Source organism: Centroberyx gerrardi, chromosome 2 (assembly GCF_048128805.1).
Source record: "Centroberyx gerrardi isolate f3 chromosome 2, fCenGer3.hap1.cur.20231027, whole genome shotgun sequence".
Classification (NCBI taxonomy): domain Eukaryota; kingdom Metazoa; phylum Chordata; class Actinopteri; order Beryciformes; family Berycidae; genus Centroberyx; species Centroberyx gerrardi.
In genome coordinates this window covers 23,231,875-23,248,207 of record NC_135998.1, presented here as the reverse complement: position 1 = coordinate 23,248,207, position 16,333 = coordinate 23,231,875, and positions in this window count along the sequence as shown.

The following is a 16,333-nucleotide window of genomic DNA, read 5'->3' as shown; positions in this document are numbered from 1 at the left end:
TTTTTGCCATCAGCCTAAATGTGGATATATAGTAAGTATAGATCAGTTGAACACCAAGCCCCATTGGAATGATGTCTGTCTATCTGTTAAGGAAACAAGTATATTCTCCTGTACTATATCCACAGCACATAATGTGTGAATCATAAAATTCTCCAAGGTTCATACTTCAGTGAGATGATAAAGCATTCATATATCTTCAGTAGCTCACAGTTTACTGGCTGTAAAGTAAATCAATCCAGTTCATGTCACTACTAGAAATAGGAGAAATAGGTCAGTTTACCACTTCCTCATACCGAGAGTACATAGAGTGAATGAAGTATAATTCAAACTAAAGCTATGAGTCTGTTTGTTTGAAAGCTGTACATTGTGAAATGTATTGCTATGCTTTCTCTCCACTGACGGTGGTATGGTCAAGATCTAAAGTCTCTAAAGATCTAAAGGAAACAATGCAGGGCCAAGTTCTGGAGCCGGCAAGCACCTGCCCTGCTGAAATGTCCTTGAGCAAGACCTGAATCCCTACCAGCTCCACAAGTGTTGTCCTACAGCTGAACCTGCATGCTGACATTCTGTGTGTCAAAAAAATTAGATCTTATCACTCAATATTGTGTTGATGGATTTCAGCAGCGTGTTCAACACCATCCAAGAAAGGGGATGAATTTGGACGTAGCAGGTAGGGGTTACTTGACTCAATAGTATAGCTCTTTTTTTTATCGGTATATTTCTTGCAGTTTGACCAACAGAATTTCCCTGCTGGGATAATGAAGTGAACCTTGACCTTGAGTAATGTCAACAGTAATTTCATGGTGGCCAAATTGGACCCATGGGCCCCAGTTTGGGAGACCCTTAAGACACATCACTGGGAATTGCTAAAGAGATTAAATCTTTCAGATGGTTGAGATCCTCAGTGAGCCACTGATTTGACAAGACTTTCAACTTGAACAGCTGCAACTTGCATTAACAAGTACAATGGAAACTAGATGGAGAGAGAGATAGTTGGAGTGGGGGAATGGGCAGAGAGAGAGGAGGGAGATATGAAGAGGCATCAAGGGCAAGGGAAAGAGCAAAAGTGAATCTATTAGCCTCGTGTAAATTGACACTGGATTGGACAAAATGTACAGAGCATGATGAGGCACAGTGTCTTCAGATCACCCACATCCTTCGATTTAAGCAGAAAGCAGCACTTTTCTCAGATAGCAGCTTAGGAAAATGACTCACATTTCTTCCAGTTTATCAGCAGTCACTCTCATCTGGCAATATCCAAAGGTTTTTCTGAGGAACTCTAAAATGCTGGACACATGGAAACGGTTAAGCACCATATCTTCCTGTGATTGTCTGTTCAACTAATTAGAAATATGACATAAGAATATGATAAGTTAAGCAGGCTTGGTGAGTTTTAGTTGAGCAAAAAATAAGCTGAGATCTGCATAGGTCAATGTTGTTGTCAGGCAGTGTTTTGTATGATCTCCAGCCCAAAACCGGTCATCTTTTATTAAATGGACATCACCTTTAAAAAAGGTTTTTAAAAAAAACTGCCCTGAATCCCTAAATTCATGTCACATGATTCCTGGTGGAGATATGGAAGGGAATTTATGTCAAAGATTTATGTGAGTGATTTTATGAGATTCATGTGTTAAGATGTGGAAGTTATGTCTATGGAGTGGATAGATAAATAGAAAAAATAAAGGCAGGGGATCCACTTCTCATGCAAATAGGAACGTATTCAGTCTAACAGCTGCACACGTCATGTAACTATTAGCTTGAATTAGTGGTGTCTTTTTGGCATGAGAAGTGGATCCCCTCCCCATATGTTTTTGTATTTTGTCTTCTTGGGAATCCTTTGTTCTTCTCCACATCCTTCATATAGATGTCATCGGTTTGCTGTGTGCAAGACGGGGTGCATGCTGATTTCACGAGGGGAGAGTATCATGTAATTTAGTTAGGTATCTGTGTGTTTGAAATGACTCACAGGTTCAATAAGCCGGGTAATGTGTAATGTATTGCTACAGTTTCTCTCCACTGACAAGGGTATGAGTAAAATCAGAATTGGACAAACTATTTAACAATGGTAGCAGCAAGTTCGAAAACGTGCAGCAAGATGAGTCATTTACCTATGATCACAAAGACACTCACCATGCTTACCCTTGAAAATACATTTTAGTGGAATTGAGGAAAAAGCTGAGGAATTTTATATATTTTTGTGCTTTTGGTCACAAGTCAGATGACAACTTGGTCTCATTCAAATCCTTCAGCTCTCAAGATTCAGTTGGAACCAATGAAGAATGCCTTTGGTGCTTAATAGGAACTGTAAACCTGTTCAACCGAAAGGCCCAGGTTCGAGCCCCCATGACAGCAAGCATCAGTCCTGCTGAAGTGTCCTTGAGCAAGACACCAGCTCCAGCTCCGTTCTGTACAGTAGCTGACCCTGACCTCTGACCTCTGACCCTGACATCTGACCTCCCTGGGGAGGGAGGCAAGCGAAAACATGCATTTCTCCTTCAGGGATCAATAAAGTATCACCAAAAAAATGTATTTACTTCTTCTTCTTCTTTTACTTTTTTTTTTAAGGCAATACAAAGCACATACATGTTTTCTGATTCAACAAACAACAACATTTTTATTTGGTTGACTTTGGGCTATTTTTTTCCATTATTATTATAATGTCTATAACAGCATTGTAGATGGCTATGATCATTGACGTTTCTTTTCCAAACCCATTCTGTACTACATATATTTCTGTCCTATGACACTCTCAACAGAATTCCTTATTCATCTAAATTTATATTAACATGTTAGTACATTTCATGTGACGCTGTTTTCATGGAAACGTCTTCACTATTTATAATGTGGGTTGTGTGGAGTCAGTGGTTTATTTCTCTTGGTGCAATAACCTTTCTGACAATGTCATCTCTTGCTCTGTCTTTCTCCCTGACGTTCAATATCCAGCAGTCCAATGACTGGAAATAAGGTGATATTTGAAAACAAATGGAAAATATAGCCGCTAGCGGCCATTAGCAGCATCCAAACCCAGGGGCCAAACACACACAGATGCCTGAAATTGCCAATTTGTCCTGACAGGAACATTATAGAGCATGATCAGATGTGATCTGACTTACTTTGGAACCTCTTCACAAATATCTATGTGAAGTTTGATGCGCAAGCATTCATTTCTTTGGTTTGCACATCTTTGCTGTCAACTTCATTTGTGAGTCTTGGCCAAATGGTTACATAATCAAAAGTCTCTGGAATAGCCATGATGTGGCAGATGAAATATGCTGTGTGCAAATTTTGATGGAGACTGAGTCAACCTTAAAGAAGTAATTCAAAAAATGGCCTGATGGTGGCGCTATGGAGCATAATATGTGGTCGAACACATTTTGGGGCCCATCCTAAACATTTTTGTGAAGTTTGTTTGTTGTAGCTAGAAGTGTACAAACTTCCTGTTGGCACAGCATCGCCTTCAACTTTCCAAATATGCTGTGTACAAAATCTCGTGGAGATTGGCTCAACTTTGTGGGAACGATGGCAAAAAAGAGGTTTTGCATAAAATTCAAAATGCCAGAAAACTATCAAGGCAGAAATGAAACCAGTATGTGTGGGGAAAAATATTCTAGCCATACACTTATTAGTATTTAGTTATTGGCTAAAATGTAAAGTTGGTTGTTATAGCGCCACCATCTGGTTGATCAGTGTATTTATTTCATTTTTTTTGGCTAGTAGTTGGAGAGGAGTGAGATTTGAAACCTACCCACTGTATTTGGTGGCTCTAGGGATCACAGTCTCTGAGCTCCAAATTGTTTTATGGCTGGAAAGGAAGAAGCAGAAGAAAAACAATAGGTTGCTCGGACCCCCAATGATAGCCGTGATGAAGAAAAACTATTTTAAACTATCACAATTTCCTGCGTTTGAAAAATGGAAAGATGAAAAGGATGATATGACACTGATCTCTTTCTTGATGCTGTTTTAATAGCGATCACAGACATGGCTTCATGATACTGACAGTGATAGAGAACAGTGGTACGATATTTTTACTGTCCTTTGTTGTGGAAGGAAATTCTTTGCTTTTGGTGCCTATGAGTCTAGCCATAAAAGACATTCAGTGAAAAATCCCATTTTAATTTATATTAGATCACTTCTATGGATAAAGTGGCACAAATTCAAAAACAAAACAGCTGGGCAGAGCAGTCTTTGTCCATCATATGAGGAAAGGACGTCATTGCAAAACCATCGAGCTGACTGCCTTTGCCTTCTCCTGAGCTCCAGTTCCTCGTTTCCGTGGGAAAGGAGCGAGAGCCACAGAGCACTTTGAATGACCCTGGCCAGACTACGTCTTTGATGGAGACACGACCTCTGGTGTCTCCCCCCCCTGACCGTGTCCTCCAGCCCAAATAATTAGTGTGAGATCTGGCTAAGACTAATCCAAGACTTCCCCTGAGAAAGCGGGGCCACTTAAAGCGTCCTTGATTCAAGTGGTGTGTGTATGTTCGTGGGCATGTGTGATAATAGGCTTCAGCAGTGTCCAGCTGTGTGGTTTTACTGTTTAATATGCACCAGTGCCCTACTTCACCTCAGGAGAGTGTGAAAATGTGTGTAGGATTTCCCTCCAGCTCTCTCCAGCCCTCTACAGCGGTTGATGGCCCTCTGCCACATGTAACGCCACTGGAATGACTAATCAGGAGACAGCTGCATTGTCACCCTGTCACCGTCTTATACAAAAACAATTTATTTTGTACCATGCATCATATGCTCTCCCCCTTTTTTTTTTGTTTTGCCTTCATCAAAATAGCGCTACTCACAATCCAAGCATGCATCGCTGGTGTTATGTTTCGAATGGCTTGACTGATATTGCGGCTGAATGTTTTTTTTCTCTAACAGCCTCAAAGTATTTTGTTTATAATTGTTAACAAAACAGCTTGGTTAGTGCAGGCGCACATGCAGTTACTTCCAGGCAATGGCGTTTCAAAACAGAGAGTTCCAGAAATCTGCTCGCTCCGCAGTTGCATGGCTGTTCATCAAGCAGTCATCTCTAGTTTTTAGTCAAGAGGATATAGGAAACAAATGCAGCTTTATTGATGTGGATTTTGTGTTATTTGATCAAAAACACACAAATGCGCAAGCTCACACAATATATTTGCTCACACTTCTCATATCGTCGGTCTTCATCCAAACAGAAATCTTGTTACATAATGTACATGGGATTCTCTGGGACTGTTAATAATAAGAAAACACTTAAAGTGCAGAGGAAATGAGAGATACTCACCAGTCAAATTACCCAGAGATAAACCGTGATCTGCCATAATACTCTGAATGACTGATATTAATGCTCTTTGTGGCTCTATTCAATTTTAGTGAAGGGAAAATAGATGAGAAGTGAGATTAGGAGATTAGATGGTTCTGTTTGGGGATCAGCTTGATAAACTCTGCGTTGCAGCAGCCCACTTGCTCCCATGCAACCGTAATGTACGTCTTCATTTTGCCCTGACGATTTCGAAAAACATTCCCAAGGATGTCTGTCCCCTGGCCTCTTAAAAGCTGACCTTACTTGGTTTTGTAAACAGTCTGCCCAAAAAAATGCTGTGGGCTTGGAAGGAGGATCAGTATCAAGCTGGCAATCCATTGGCAAAGGATGATAACATTAACCAGGCCTGACCACCGCCTCCACACGGCCCAGAACACACTCAACAGATGCTCCGGGTCAGTAACAGATTTGCTGAAACAAACGGGATGTTAGAGATAGAGGGTGAGAGAGAAAAGGGAGATAAAGACAGACAGACAGAGAGAGAGAAAGAGAGAGAGAGAGAGAGAGACATTTGACTTTTAAACCAACTTTATTGAGTCAGTTGAGGTTCATGTGACGCAACACAGCATCTCTCTTAAAAATAGGGGAGTATTTAAAGACACCCGACAGCACCAGCATACAATATCAGCTAAAAACAAAACATACTGTCACTTCACACATGAAAATGCAACACAGTGTGCAGAGCCACAGAACATGCAGCGTCATCCACACACCACCACTAACCCGTTTAAATAACTCGATATCATTGGGGTTTTTTTATTGTTTGTTTTTCTGCTGATACATGAACAAGTCACAAGATCATTAACATCCCCTCCTTGCTTAACCTTATGTCTGGTGTAGATAGCCGGTTTTGCAGAGTGCTCCTTCCCTTGTTCCCCCAAGAATAAGGAACTGAAAACACGCAGTGAGTAAACAAAAAACCCCGACCTGCCTATAGCAAAGTGCACATTAGGTCGAATAATGAGGGTAAAGCGATGAAAAGCAGTCGGGGGCAGGGCCAAATGGACAGGAAGGCACAACTAGTGTGTTGAAACAGGAAACTAAAGCATTGGTGGGGATGGCAGTGTGCTGGAGCCGCCACCCCAAGTCCACAGGTCTTTTTGGATAGGGGGCTTAGCTTTTAATTAGCATTGCCTTTTACCTTTTACACTGTTTTTATTCTTCTGTTTTATTGTTTGAACCTTCAAGATGGGAAATCACAGATAAACCCTTATGTAAAGCACTTGCTTTTCTTTTAGGTTTTATTATTATCCTTACCTATTTTATCTTTCTGTCTTTCGTCTTTTAATAGGTCATTTTATGAGCTGGTCATTGTGAAGTGTTGGCTAAATGTTATAATTGCTGTTGTTTGTGTTTGTGGCCACGGTTTAGAGCAAGTAAGTACTGAAAGGCTCGGTCGTATTGAGACATATTAACAGAGGTGTTGTTCCTGTAAATATGAGCCATGGCATAGAAGGTCATTCGTATGCTGGAATGCAGTCTATTTTTTTATTATTAGCCTTACTTACCGATTTTTCTTTCTTTCTTCCTTTTTTAATGTAATTTTACTAGACAAATTAGTATTTTAATTTCTGTCTTGCTTTTGTTTGAATTTGTGATTTTGCTTGAAAATATTTGCTAAAAAAAGTTTGAATGCATTGATTTGATGTAAAGCACTTTGAGTTGCATTCTATGAATGGGGCTATTAGGGGTTGAACAGTGCCTTCTTCCCAGCGTTAGCTCAACTGAGGGGCTGAGATCTTTGAAAAGAGAGCTGCCGTCCACCTCTCTCCACACCTGCAGCCTTTGGAGAGACTAAAAGGTCATGAAGGTCACCGCCACCATCTCTCCAGTCATGTAGCTGTATGCAGCGGTCTTGAGGGCCGCAGGTAGAGACCTCCCAATGTTTTCTTGAAAAAGAGAGTTGCCTCCAGGCATTGGAAACTGCATCATAGAACAAAGGGGAAGGAAGACAATTAAGAGCTGTTTGCTTCATTAGAAAAAGGTGCTTGTCCAGACTAAAGCTCCCCATGCCTTGAAGCATTGTTCGAGTGAAGGCTTAACAAGCCACTCTAACCTTGGGATGGCTGAAGGCATCCAGAAATCTTTTCCTCCAGTCCCTCCCTGTTGTTATATGTTTCCTTTCCAAGGAAGACGCCAATAAGCTTGAAACCATCTGCTTCTTATCTGCAGGACTCAGGCAAAACTGGGGGCTCTATCTCCCACCAATCTCCCAGCAGAAAAGAGGAGTGTTCCCACTCCTCTCACAGTTCATCCGGGCAAAGGTGGCTTGCTGGTTCATATTAAGACAATGTATAAGCCTGTGTATCACTCTGTGATAGTAAAATCATTGTAACATCATCAGCACAGGTTGTATGGGACATTGGAGGAGCCTTTATTTTCAGGATACTGTGAATCTTGGGCTAAAACCAAAAGTCTCTTATGTTTTCGAAAGAAAGGTATGATCCACCTGGTTGAGGATCTTCTAGGATACGATCTCTTGTTCTTCTGTGCATGGCAGGTAAAGTCCAGAATGACAGTTTGCAAATTCCATATTTTATTATGCTACTTACTCTGACTGAAAAGAAAACGTATTTATGTGAAAGTATGAGTAACTGACTCAAGCACCTACACGTCATTTTTCTCTTAATTTTCCAGCCTACTTTTTCCTCCCTACTCAAGTCACTTGTTCACCAAAGTTCAGTCTCTCACCTGGTCATGTTTCTCAGCACTTGGCTGACTGTGTTCCAGACTTACATTTTAAGGCTAAAATATTGAGAGCAATATTTATTTCCCTGAAACTATGGATTGTGATTTGTATATGTGGGGGGGTGTTTTGGTGTCTCGGGAGGTTACTCTGGGTGTATGCATGCCACTCTTGTCCATGTTTGTTTGTGTATATCCATTTATCCATTTGTGTTGATGTGTTCCTGTATTTGACATATTTATTTGAATATGTGTGTATGTTTGCATGTGTTAATTGTACCTGTGATTTTGCCTCTGTACAGTATGGGCAGTGGTGGCCTAAAGGGCAGTGGTGGCCTAAAGGTTAGAGAAGCGAGCTTGTGACCGGAAGGTCGTCGGTTCAATCCCCCGGACCGGCAGGATAAATCTGGGTGGGGAAAGTGAAAAGCAGCGCTTGCCCCTCCCTCATTACCACCACTGAGGTGCCCTTGAGCAAGGCCCTTAACCCCAACCGCTCCAGTGGAGCTGCTCAGTGACCAGCAGATTAGACTGTGGTTGTACTGATCAGCTTCCAGGTGTGAATGTGATCAGGGTGTTCCTGAAAAAGAGAGCATTGCTCTCAGTGAAACTCCCCTGAATAAATAAAGGTTAAAAAAAAAGTATGCTTTGTGCCTGTCCTGTCCTGTCATTGTAAGTGATGTCTGTGTGGGTGTACAGTAATGTGTTTGTTCAAGTCCCTCTAGGAATCCTTCAAGGGCAACATTTCCTGTAATGCTCATTTCCAGAGAACACCGTCAGTAACACCGCTCTGCCTTGATGCAAACATCGGTCCTGAGCCCGCTGTGATGTCACTACACAAACAGCACATCAAACAGAGAGACCATTTGACCTAGTTCTGGTAATAAAAACAATGTCAATATAAACTGGCTGTCCTGACCATGACTTTGAATATGCAAATCTAAACAGCACATGAAACCCCAAGTGACCTTTGATGAAAACGATAAATCAGCGTGTATCAAACAATTTGTTTTCTGTGGGAAAAAACTGTTAACAGGAGAGTTCACTATAATCATTTTAGCATTAACCAAAATACAAAAGGGTAGGGTAGTAGAGTAGACATGTTGAGCTGGTAGCAGCACAGTGTCAGTGTCAGAGGGAAGGTGCCTTGCTTAATGACACACACAGTGGTAATGTGGCGTCCTCACAAGTGACATCAGTAGAGATCACACAGTGCCATTACACAGTGATCACTTGGTTTCCCATTCACTGGTATTGTCGGCGCTCCAAAACCCAGTGCAGCTCTGGTCTACCAGTCCCATGCAGCAATCTTCCCATCACTCATATTTGGCTCTACCCACAAGGCTATGGGTCCGCGCCAAATATCTCATAAAATGTTTCCAGGCAACAGTTGGCCCAAAGTTCAGCATGAATACCATTGTAAAAAAGCAATTGACACAGCAGGTCAAAATTCAGTCCACTGTAGAGGATTGGAATGTATTTGTGAGTGTGTTGGTGTGTGTGTGTGTGTGTGTGTGTGTGCGTGTGTGTGTGTGTGTGTGTGTGTGTGCACGCTCACACGCACGCAAGCACATATGGTAGGCTGAGTAAGAGCTTTGGATGAACATCAGTCAATCAGCTATCTACAGTCAGATTAAGAGGTGACTGAGCCTTTAACTGACAGGAACAAGAACAAAGAGCCACGGACCTGAGTGCAGCACAGTATCAGGATGTGAGAGTTTCCTCCGTATGGAAGCTGACTGATCGCCACGTTTCAACATCAAAATCAGAGCTTGAGAGTGCACGGCGCTGACCACAGGAAGGTCTGATAGGGCAAGGGGGAAAGCTTTGCGTTTCACTGGAAATTAAATGCAAATCAAAGTCTGTGATCTTCTTACGAACTGAACCTATCTGGTTGTTTTACAGTGTAATCAGAAGATGTGTTTTCCATTTTCTCGCAGTTTTCCATTAATGTAAATCTGGAATTAATCTATATTATTTGAGAGTCATTCTCTTTTCTACTTTATTGCTAGGCCCATAAGAATATATTTACCTTAAGATTTCAATGCACGGCATTTCCCGTAACTTCTAAAAGATTTTTGTCATTTATGCTGATTAATGGCAAACTAGATGTCTTACTGCATCAATAATGCAATGAAATTTTATAATGGCGCCCAGCTGAGAGCCCCAATCATATATCACATTCTAGTTCTGTCTTTTAGTAAATGCTGGTTGAGGAAACTGTATGAAAGAAAGTCTCTCTGTGTTTTCCTGGGTGTCCACTCTTGTGCCTATAGATCAAAGAGCAAAGAGACCGGGCTAACAGATAGTTCTATCAGCCACTCCATCACAGCGCGTGATGTCAGCAGGGGTGCTGCTGTGTCTGATGTTGTGCTGCGGGTGCCAAGTATTTCCAGAAGCCCTTGAAATAGTGTTGGAGGATTTACTGTGGCTCATTGTTGTCTTTATTCCCTTGTTGAAATGGAAACAGGCTGGCACATAGAGTATAGTGAAGACATACATTTAAACACAAGCATGTATATGTAAACACACACACACACACACGCACACACACGCACACACACACACACACACACACACACACACACATACACATACACATATACAGTATTTTCCCTTCCCTCCTATGGTGTCATTGGAAACAGACTGGCACACAAAGTATAGTGAAGACATACATTTAAACACACACATGTATATGTAATAAACACACACACGCTATGACACACGCACACACAAGCACACACACGTGCACGCACACACACACACACACACACACTCACACACACACACATACAGTATCTTCCCTTCCCTCCTATGGTGTCATTGTTGTTGTCATGGCACCACAGCTCCACTCTCTGGATGGATTTTAATTAGAAATAATGTCCCACTGTAGAACTTGAGATAATAAGGGGTTTGTCTTTACAGTTGACCTCCCTCAAGTCGCTCCTTGACAGTGAACTCTATTGTCCAACTGAGAAAAAAGGCTGACGTGGGCTGATAATAGAAGCCTATGGTGCAAAAACAAGACCACACAGAAAACCCCATGCTTACAAGAAAATTGCACTTCTCTGTCCCTTCTGTGATTTTATGGAGCGCTAAAAAGCCATTGGCAAAAACTCTGCCCTGTATTTGCATTTCAGGTAATGACAGGTTTGGGTGGCCTGAGTGAGAATCAGAGAGGAAGCGCATGTTGTAATAATCAACGTTTGATCGGGGACAACCCAGTGATGTCATGCTGAGTCAGACAGGTAAAGGAGATGAAGCGGTAGTAAGCTGAGCTGCTTGTGGGCGGCCATGAAATGTTCTTTTCTGTGTCTGCCAGGAACAGCAGGAAGGGAACTAGCTGAGCTCTTTACCTGTGAAGCAGGTGGGAATGGGCCAACAATGTTTATCTAACTGCTCCAACTGCTCGCCCGCAGGAACCTATTTAGTCATCAGGATTTGGACAGAAAGATAAAACAAAGTGGCAGCTTGGGAGAGGGTGTAGTGGTAACATGTTCAGTGGTGGTATCAGTGGTATGAGATCTCAGGTATCAGCATGTTTTGACATTTTTTTAACACTTTCTAAATATGAAATGAATATGAAAAAAAATATAACCAGGCCTCATGCAAATTTGAGTGCATCTCATCATGGGAAATACATTTTTCAGAAAGACTTGAAATTAAGACTTTTATCTCCCACATTATGAATGTTTTAATTGTTGTCACTGATTGGCCCAAAAGTGATGCTACATCATTGGAGGAGGACATCATGTTTAGGCTTATGACTGCAATCATGAAGCTATTTTAGCTGGAGGTGCAAAGGTGAATAGAATGCCTTACAGAAAAACCACATGGATTTCACATGTGGAAAAATCCCATGTGAAACACATCACATCACATGGGCAATATGTGGAACATACAGTATGTGCTTTGCACATGGGAAATGTGTGGTTTTGGAACATTTTCAGGTGCTCCAGATGTTATAATATGGGAAATTAATGTGTTTTTTCTGTAAGGAATAGAATAGATTAGAATAGAATAGAATAGAATAGAATAGAATAGAATAGAATAGTGCAAACATCAAGCTGCAACAACAACAACCTTTCTACCATACTTTTGCATTCTTAAGGAAATAAATTAGCCTTCAGAATGTATTAAGAATGGATTAATCTGCTCCTATATGTTTACTTCTACCACTGAAAGTTTTAGAAGTTATTAATCTACTAGAAGAGTGGATAAAAATAATCAACATTAAATGTAGCATTGTCAAGAACACATGGTGTTTGGGATATGCCAGTGGCAGATTTTGAATATACACCGCTGATATAATATTTCTTAACAACTCTGGCAAATTCTAGGGAATGTTTATCAAGGCTCCTAACGGGACAATAATGGGATTCTTGATCCTTGTCGCTATATCGCCACAAGAGGGAGGTAGCAGTCAGATAATGGCAAAGCTCTCTCATGCCACCCTCATCTACAGTACAAGATACTGAACAGCTGCCCTCTAAACTCCTCTTGCTATCTCCTATGAATTATAAATAGATGACATCCTGAAACATTACTCATTAAATATTACCCATGTTTTACCTCCTGTATCATCTTGATATTTCACAGCAGTTTTGCACCCCTGATTACTGGAGGATTTTATGACGCAGTCAAACCACTGTGGCATCTAGACATTTCTCTACCTCTCCATATCAGAGCTAATGCCTCCTGGGATTGTTCCCAAAAATCCATTTTGCCTCGCTCCAGCCAATAATACCTTTTCTATCTCTCTCTCTGCAGGAGATCACTTAGTAACATACAGATTAGAGGGTTATGTAGAGGCTATTGATTTTGCAGTGAAACTCTCTCTTCCCTCCCCTGTGAATGTCAGCCTAAAAAATATGACAAGCCTGACTTGACAAAGAAAAGAGAATCAAAGTTTCTAGTATCAGAACAGCAATGTACTGTAAGCCAAACAGAACGGGGCCAGGATAACAGCATTGACACAGAATTAAACATGAGCATCATTTTTTAATAAGCAGTATATACAGGTATTGTCTCCCTGACCAGTACACCTGTCTTTTTCTATGATCAGTACATTTGAAATAAAATGTCAGTTAGCTAGCCAGACACTCCAGTAGAAAGAAGTGCCATGCCCAGCAGTCGGCCAACACAGACACAGCAGAGTTCAGCAGGAGGGCGTATGGGCTCAAACTCAACAGCATAGCAGGCACACACACACTCACACACACACACACACACACACACACACACATGCCCCACTGCTGTGCATATTGGTAGGGTGTCTTTGTGAGTCATGTCCAGACAAACAGGTCAGACACCATTTGTCTGGCTGGCAGTCTGAAACAAAGATTCTGTGCCTGAAAAACTGCTGAACAACGCATGAGCATGGGTACATGTGCTTGTACGAGAACATTTTTCAGTTTGTCAGTGAGTCGCTAACATTTGGCATTCGTCAAAGGTAAAACATAGGTCTGATATATGCTGTATGTAGTTTGTAAACCTCTGCGACATTTGCACTCTCACTGCACTCATATGAACTTCATTGATTGAACTCCCTGCCTCACTTCCGCTCTGTCTCTGTTTCTGTCTCTCTCACTCAATCACACATTCAGACACCCACGCACACACACACACACACACACACACACACACACAAACACATACACGCACAGGCACACACACACACACAGCAACACACAGTAGGGTGACACATTGGTGTTGTCAGCTCAGCAGGGTGCAGACTGGCCTGGAGAAATGCCATAGCGACGCCAGGGTAGAGCAAGGGACTCCTCGGTGGCAGAGAGTCCTCTGTGCACCTGCGCACCAGTTCTGTTCTAGGATAATATTTAGTCCTCCTGTCTGCTTCGAGAACCAGATTCCCTAATTAATGCAGCACACCTGCAAAAGTCGGGTGCTCTATTCTAATTCCTCGATCTGCTTAGAGATGTGAACTCAGGTTTTTAGTTTTAAGTGCTACTGTGTTAATTGTGCATCACTTAGGTGTTGTTTCCTGATTACAATGCACATTATGCATTGGAAACTTAGCTAATGAGCACATAGTGTACTATATGTTAAATGTTTTCAAATGGCTTATCCAGAGTTATTTTGGGCTCACTCTCCCCACATCCCACCATCCAAGACCCCTTGTGATCTCTCTCTGCTCTCTCTCCCTTTCTCACTCACGCACACACACACACACACACACACACACACTGCTCTGTTTAAGTAGGTCATAAACCAAGCAACAGTCCGCTGTGCAGCTGAGATTGACTTGATGAAGCGAGCAACAAGGATGTGATGGGGGAGTCAATGCACTACTGATCCAAGTACGACCTTCATCTCCTTAATTCAATAACAAATGATTCATATCTACCAGGCTTACTAACTGTAATGCTAACATTCATATAATAACTGTAATGCTAACACTCATATAATAACTGTAATGCTAAAATTCATATAATAGCAGTTATATATAAATTAATTGCCCAAATTGTCATTGAAATGGAACTCATGCAACTAGTGACCCAGTAACACATTTCTTTATCAGTGTCATCAATATTTTATAATCCACACCAATGTGGCATTGAAAGAGTATACTCTGACATGAATTCACTTACATTCACTATTTCTTTCAAGGACCGCTGAACTCTACAGGACATGTGCCATCGCCGTAACTCAACACAGTGGGAGTCAGTGCCATCTATCCTGTCCATCACTGGAAACCCACAATTACTGCTGACATGCAGCCAGAGAGAAGACTATTTACCCACAAACCCAATCTCTTTCTCTGCTCGCCTTGCAGCGCTCGCCGCCTCGGCAGTATCGTCTTAATTGTGGCCCCGTGCTGAGTCAGGGCAGACGGCTTTCTTCGTGCCGACAGATCAGGGAAATCAATCCTCTCATGGCAGGTGTTGTTATATTGTTATACAGGTGTTGGTCATTCATAGGTCTGTCTTTAGGGCCATGAGCTACTCAACCTATGCTTCACTCTAATTATCAGTACTGGGTATTTTTATGCAATGGAATATTGTTCTCTGTAGAATATTTGTGGTTTGTTTGAGTATATTTACATGCCTTTTTATTGCCATGTTGTGTTTCATTTCTTTAGGAATACCACTGGATAAATACCTTTGGTTTCCAGGCTCACCCAGCATATTATTTATCTCACTTGTTTGTTGCTTTATAACTAACCTTAGGCATCATGTGCCACAGCATACTTAATAGTCATATATTGTAACTGCATAATAGCTAATATGATTTTCATTTTTATTAAAGTAATAATTCACAGAGTGCATCTGTACTGGCATATTGCCCCTCTGCATGGCACAATACTGCACCCACAGGCCAGGGTTAATCCTGCCTCTGCAGTGTGCAGCTGTCTGTGTAACCAGGATGGAGGCTGTGGAGGCACAAGGGCTTTACGACGTATCTGTCCTTCCTATTTGCCTTGTAAAGAAATTAGAATGTATTTACGAGTGTGCCACCTGGCAAATATGACAATTTGCTGTGCATCATTTTCACACAAAAAAAGGTAAGACCCATAAGGGTTTAGGGGTCTTGAATTATTGAAACCCCACCACCCTCATCTTTGAACTCCCTCTGTCCACACAAACAGACACAGACAAATGTCCATGCATGCACACACGCACACACACACACACACACACACACACACACACACACACACACAGACACAGACACACACACACGTCCATCACATCCTTGTCTGAGTCTGGGAGACTTTTGGTGGCAGCCTGTTGTATTTTTAATGCCTTCATTCTTTCCCAGCTGTGTGTGATGAATGTTTGATATGCTGTATCATCCAGAGCCTCTCATTGCCTAAGGAAAACATGACCAAGGCCAGCCCACCAGACCACCAGACCACGAAGGCCCTGAAATATTCACATCTAGGAGCTGCTGAGTGGACTCCTATTCCCACTGGAATAGGCTTTTTAAGTCAATAACGTACCCGGACTGACCCCATCCATGAGACAGAATCACATCAATGAGGCTAGCCAGAGGGAAACCCAGCTTGAAAGTCAGGCTGTGTGTGTATATATGTGTGTGTGTGTGTGTGTGTGTGTGTGTGTGTGTGTGTGTGTGTGTGTGTGTGTGTGTCCTTTGGTGTGCGTCCCTGTGTGTGTGTGTGTGTGTGTCCTGTTCTGTCACTATCAAATCTGCGCCCTTGCCCTCCTTGCAACGGTCAGCTGCAATTCTGAAGTATCTTTGCTTCAGCAGCTAGATTATCATTCAGGTTACATTCCCCAGCATGTTGCATGTTGACGTCATCAGACAAGAACAGCTTATTATTCACTGCGAACTACAGTTAACATCTGTTGATGGGTGCACACACACACACAC